We start from the raw sequence: 6787 nt of genomic DNA, 5'->3' as shown, positions 1-6787 counted from the left end.
AATCAAGCATTTTAGACCTCATAGGCATTTGTCTGCCAGTTTCATAGAAGTGTTCCTGCCTTGCCTTGGAGCTCTCTGCACTGTAGGAAGGAATGGGAGAGGTGGGAGCAAGACAACTCAAAAGAAAAAGTCCACAGTTTCTCCAAGGCCTTGGGTAGCTTGGGAGAAGAAGACTGATTGGGTGTCTAGGTGGAAATAGAGGAACTATCACAAAAAAAAAAAAAAAAAAAAAAAAAAAAAAAAAGGTGGGGACAAGATTGAGAGACTAGAAGCGAGTATTCATTAAAAAAATAACTGTGACAAGCTAGGTAATATGAAATTGATTACATGTTTCCCAGCTAGTCCAATAGCAAGAACTGTGCTTTGTTTATTTTTATATGCACATTATTGAGAACACAGACTGGTGCAAAGTCAGTGTTGTATCAACTAAATGTGTTTGTTTCTGACATCCCCAGATCTATGTGGCGCAGGCAAAGGGTGCCATTCCAGACCCTTAGACCTTTGTAGGTCAAACTCTTAAGAGACTTTTTGTGGGCATTTAAAAACTTCCTGAGAAATTTTTACATGACATGACTTAACATTTTACCTATAATAAAGAATTTGCCTTTGATCATCTATCTTAGATCTTTAATGTGGCATAAGAAAACAAACAACATAAGTTAAAAATGGAAATGAGTTGCCTAGAAATGGATGGAATCTCCACCTCAGATGATATGTAATAATGGAACAATACCTTAACTCCCTAGTTTAGAGGAAATAAGAATTCTGCCTACAGACAGCAATAACTACCAATTATTGAGTATTTGCTACTTGTCCAGCTCTGTGCAAAATCTTTATATAATCTTATAAGTATTCTTATCCCCTTTCATGGAGGATGAAACAAGGTTAGAGAGGCTAAAGGACCTGCCCATGGTTAGAGAACTGGCAACTGGTGAGCCAGGATTCAAACTCAGAAAGCGACCTAGATGGATCCCAGAAGAATCTCTAGCTGTAAGATTTAGTGGTTGTGTGCCCATCTCCCAAGAGCCACAAGAACAGCTTGCCCATAAAGGGACTGGGTAGCAATGAGGAGAGCTAGAATGAACTGTGTGGGTGTCAGCCATGTGCAGCTGAGCCCTGTGCAGTTCTGCGTAAAATTTTACTGCATTATGAAACTCCAGCATCTTTTAGTGCGTGGGATCACTCTCTGATTAAGCACTTCGATAGGTTTCCAACTGTTCAGCTCTCTACTAAAAGCAAGTATAATATAAATTAACCATGCTTGGTTGAGTCTATCCATAATTTAAGACCAACTTAATTTGACCTGAAAGATTTTAAACTATTCAGTTGCCAGGTTTCAAAAAATAACTTTTTGGGCAAAATCTAGAGTAGTGCAAAGCATTGCTTATAAAGAAGCACTAGTGACAATTGAGATTTTAATTCTATTTATAAAGTAAATAGCTTTTCAAAGAAATCCACAGTTAACATGTTCAATACATGTTTGATTCTCACAGGTGTCTCCAAACTTTTTACACAGGGGGCCAGTTCACTGTCCCTCAGACCATTGGAGGGCTGCCAAATACAGAGGTCCTCTCACTGACCACCAATGAAAGAGGTGCCCCTTCCAGAAGTGCAGTGGGGGCTGGATAAATGGCCTCAGGGGGCCGCATTGCGGCCCGCGGGCCGTAGTTTGGGGACGCCTGGTTATAATGTCATAGTTTTCTATGCCTCTGTCTAGTAGTTTTTACATAAAAGAAAGCAATAAAATTCAGCTTCCCAAAAGCAGTTGTTATTGCTACATTATTTATAGTTATACCCTGTAATCCAAAATTAATGATTAAAAAATATATAAATACTTCCTTATAATCATAGGCTAGCAGGATCTATTGAAAGTTTCAGGTCAGCAAGTGTTATTTGAATGCAGATGTAAACACCAGGCCAGGTACTGAGGTAGGGAGGACCAATTAGCAAATGACCTACTTGGAAGAAGAACCCACATTTGGTATTCAAATAACTTGGCTACCAGAGTCTTGTTTTCACCCCATAGCAAGCCAGATCTAGACAGAGTCACTGAATAAGCTGAAAATTTTGAATATAACTAGGTCCCTTTTTAAAACAATGAAAACAGAAAGAATACATTTATAAAAACACATACTGCATAAATTTGCAGTTGTCACTTGTCCCTTATTGTCAATGACAGTAGTCAGGGTCATATATGAATAGGTCTAATTCCATGCATGAAATTTATCCTAAAAAAATTGGCTCAAGATTTAGTATCTTGTGGCACATGACTCCAGAGCAATGCTCTAAAAAGCACTGCCATTTCCTACTTGTGTAACCACAGGATAGACATTTAACCTCTTCAATGAAGTGTTTATGCTTACTGCAGGTGATCACTATTAGAATTCAATAGAGTAATATATATGAAATTCTTAACACCATGACTGTTGCACAGTAAATACACAATAATGCCTAATATTAATATATTCTTAGACTTCATAGAAACATAATATGAATCTTTGAATTCAAAAGATTGTTCATTGGAGTCAAATATATCTGCATTCAACTTAAAACTCACTACCGTCCAACCAGGCAGTGGCGCAGTGGATAGCGCATCAACCTGGGATGCTGAGGACCCATGTTCGAACCCCAACGTTGCTGGCTTGAGCGTGGGCTCATCAGCTTGGGTGCAGGGTTGCCAGTTTGAGCATGGGATCATAGACATGACCCCTTTGTCGCTGGCTTAAAGCCCAAGGTCACTGGCCTGAGCAAGGGGTCACTGGCTCAGCTGTAGCTCCCCACTGAAGGCACACATGAGGGAGGGAGCAATCAATGAGCCACAACTATGAGTTGATTCTTCTCATCTCTCTCCCTTCCTGTCCCTGTCTATCCCCACATCTTTCTCTTTCAAAAAATAAAAATAAATAAATAAACAACAAAAAAAGACTCTACTACTTACTGGTGTTTTTATATTAAGAATGTTACTCAGTCATTTTTAATCTCACTTTTTAAATCTTTTTTATTGAGACATACTTGACATAACACAATATTAGTATCAGGTATACAACATAATAATTCAATATTTTTATATATTGTGAAATGATTACCATGATAAGTCTAGTTAACATCCATCACCACACATAATGAACTTTAACCTTTAAATTCAGGTAGTTAAGCCTACTATTTGTGATTACTGAAAAAATTAACAGATAATAATACCAAGTGTCTAATATTACAACAGTTGCATATAGGAACCCAATAATAGTTTATTACTAGTTAAGGTTAAAAAAATGAATATTGGTAGACAAATTATCAGTAACTTAAGATGTGCAGATGACAATACCTTACTGGCAGAATGTAGAAATGATAAAAGTGAAAAAAGAAAGTGCTAATGAACAACTAAAGTGCCGCAACAAAGAATTGATGCTTCTCATCTCTCTCCCTTCCTGTCTGTCTGTCCCTGTCTGTCCCTCTCTCTGTCTCTCTCTCTCTGTCACAAAAAAAAAGAGAAAAAGAAAGAAAGAAAAAAGCCATAGGTATGAATCAACAGGAGCTGAGCAAAGCTGTTGAGAATGGCATATTGTGGACATGGTTCATTCACAGGGTCACCAAGAGCCATAGCTGACTCAACAGCAGGTAACAACTATTTATGATGGTAAGGAGGCAAAAGAATAATAAATGTCTCCAGCCCCAAAGAGCTTATATCCATACTTTTAGAGGAAACAGCACAAAAGAAAGGAAATAATAGGAATAGGAAATAAAGAAATGCTAAAGCTTAGAGAAATAGAAGAGAAAAGGAGAAAAAAAATAGTGGAGAGTCAAGGTTATGTGCTAAGTAGGGAAACAGCTCCAAGATGATGAGCTGAAAGCCCTGGCCAGTTGGCTCAGTGGTAGAGCGTTGGCCTGGCATGCAGAAGTCCCAGGTTTGAATCCCGGCCAGGGCACACAGAAGATGCGCCCATCTGCTTCTCCACCCCTCCCCCTCTCCTTCTTCTCTGTCTCTCTCTTCCCCTCCCGCAGCGAGGCTCCATTGGAGCAAAGATGGCCTGGGGACTGGGGATGGCTCCTTGGCCTCTGCCCCAGGCACAAGAGTGGCTCTGGTCGCAACAGAGCAACGCCCCGGAGGGGCAGAGCATCACCCCCTGGTGGGCAGAGCGTCGCCCCCTGGTGGGTGTGCCGGGTGGATCCCGGTCGGGCGCATGCGGGAGTCTGACTGTCTCTCCCCGTTTCCAGCTTCAGAAAAATACAAAAAAAAAAAAAAAAAAAGATGATGAGCTGAATCAACTTCTCAAGGACACAGCATAATTTCTCTATAATATCCTCCAAAACTGGGGGAGGTATTCTCTGTGAAGAATTGAGTTTTTTTAAAAAAAAAAAAAAACAACAAACATATTAGAAACCATCTATAGAAGAAAGGTATGCTTACATTATGCTGCTTCTCAAAATCATACATCTTCCATGACCAATGGCACATGAACGGAACGAGGGGTGGCATGAGAATATCACTCAGATGCAGGTACCAAGCGATGCACTGTTGTAGAGAGTTTAAGAACAGTAACACGACTAACTCAACATTTGTCTGCTTTTTCACTATGGTTAGACGTTGGGTATATATGAACCATCAGATTTTTTTTACTTCTTAGAAATTTAATCATTTTAAGTTTTATGCTTGCCCTTATGGGAAAGGTGGGGTCAGTGTTATTTCATTAATATATTTCCTTATCTCTTATATTTAAAATCATTCCATGTGTAATCTGTGAAGGTAGTTTTCAAATTGACTGCTGAAATATTGCTATTTCCTCGTATAAATATATTTCCTTTGAATGGACTTGATATGAGCATGTTATACTAGAATGAAGACATTAGAGACATGAGGTGTCACAGCCTAACAAGATTGTCACCAAGAATCAGTCCAAAGTGGTTTGCACTCTTAGACAACCAGTCAAGCAGTTAATGGCTGAGAAAATCCCCTAATTTGTCGGTTGAAGTCTTGTGGTTAGAAGCTTCAGACAGCACTTTGCGCACATCATGCTCAAACGTCAGCTAAAAAAAACTGGAAATAGCTGATGTGCAGAAATCCTCTCCCTCCCCTTCTGAATGGCTGCTTCCCATGAAAAAGAGTGCCCCTGTCCGTGCTTGCTCATCCTCCAATGACAGGGTTGACGGACCACAGGCTGAGAAAGACCAACAGCTTCCAGCGTCCTCGGGATGCCCAAAGGAGTGAAGCAGGGTCTCATTGCCACCACGGTCAGAGCCACACCCCAGGCTGTAAAAATGGAACTGTGTTCCAGGCAGAACTGATTTTCTTGACTATTCTTACTGAACTCAAAATGCCAGAGTCAAAAGCCCAATTTGGCCATAAAATCACTTCCAGGAACTTAGCATGTATGATTTTAAATATTTCCAAGGGCTCAAAGTAGTCTAGAGAACAACAAGGGATCTTTCTGTGGTCTTCTGAGGGTGACAAGCGTGCAATGTGTGAGAAGCAGGGTGAGCCCACGGCCACTAGAAATGGGAACGTGCCCCACTGCTGGAGTCCCTCAAGCCCTCGAGTCTGAACTCAGGCCAACAAATATCTCCACTTGCTTCCACTTCTTTCCAGGTATCATGAGCAATGTATAAAGGGAAGAAGAAGTTATAGGCCAACAACGGAGGGATAGCTAAGCAATTTGGTCAGATATATAAAAAAAAAATCTTTATATTTTCAACTTTAAAAAAGACAAAAATAGGCATGGAGATGACAAAATACTAAAATTCACTTATTTATTTGTAGAATCTGAATTCTGTCTACCTCACTTAAAGCTATTTTATTAACATGCCCGTTTTCTGAGGAAGGGATCTGAGAAATTTGATCAGATACCTATAACACCCTCCTATCCTCTTAGAATAGTAGGTTTGGAAAAGATTTAAAGAGCTTCTAGTACAATAATTTCATCTTTTAAAAAAGAACAGCTAAGGTCAGAGCAGTAAAAATGCTTTCTCCAAACTTCTAAGTTAAATTACAGGGAGAGCTGAGACTAAAAGCAGGTCCTGACTCCTTGTACAATGACATTTTCTCTCTGCTATAGAAGGGACAAAGCAGTGAAACAGTCTACTCTTAAGTCTCAAAACCAGTTACTCGGGTTACAAGGCTACCCTGGAGTTTTCCTAAAGAGGGTTCCTCAGGACAAAGTTTGGGAAATGGAATTTTATCCTTCCCTATAGAGGTAAGACTTCTCCTGCTGCCCCTGGCTATTCAGGAATTATCATGCTAACTTTCTTCCCTGAATTTCCCTTTGGAGTAATTCCTCTGCTAACAATCACTCTCTCTTAAGCTTACTGACACCTGTCCTATGCCTTAGGCTCTCATAGTCTCAGCAAGCAGTTGGCTGACAAATCTGACAAACTTATCCTATATACACTAGAAGTTTTCTTCACCTAGCAGACTCTCGTCTACGGCCATACCACCCTGAACGCGCCCGATCTCGTCTGATCTCAGAAGCTAAGCAGGGTCGGGCCTGGTTAGTACTTGGATGGGACACCTAGCAGACTCTCCAGATCAAGTCATCCTGTCCACTCCTTCTTGTGCCCTCAGCATGCTGAAGCCTGCAGGAGCCCGGAGACACCAGAGAGCATGTGGTTTCTGTGTTTTTCAGTATGATGTGTGTGAATATGTGTGTGTGCACGCTTATAGTTTCTTTGACAGCAAATAGACAGAGGACAGTTCAGAATTTCTAGAACATCTTTCTGGTTTCATAGGAGTGCTCTTACCAAAAGCATAAACACAAAGTAAGACAGTTCATTTCTTATACCATTCCCTTACCCTTCA

This window comes from Saccopteryx leptura, chromosome 4 (assembly GCF_036850995.1).
Source record: "Saccopteryx leptura isolate mSacLep1 chromosome 4, mSacLep1_pri_phased_curated, whole genome shotgun sequence".
In the NCBI taxonomy this organism is placed as follows: domain Eukaryota; kingdom Metazoa; phylum Chordata; class Mammalia; order Chiroptera; family Emballonuridae; genus Saccopteryx; species Saccopteryx leptura.
This window is presented reverse-complemented; position numbering follows the sequence as displayed.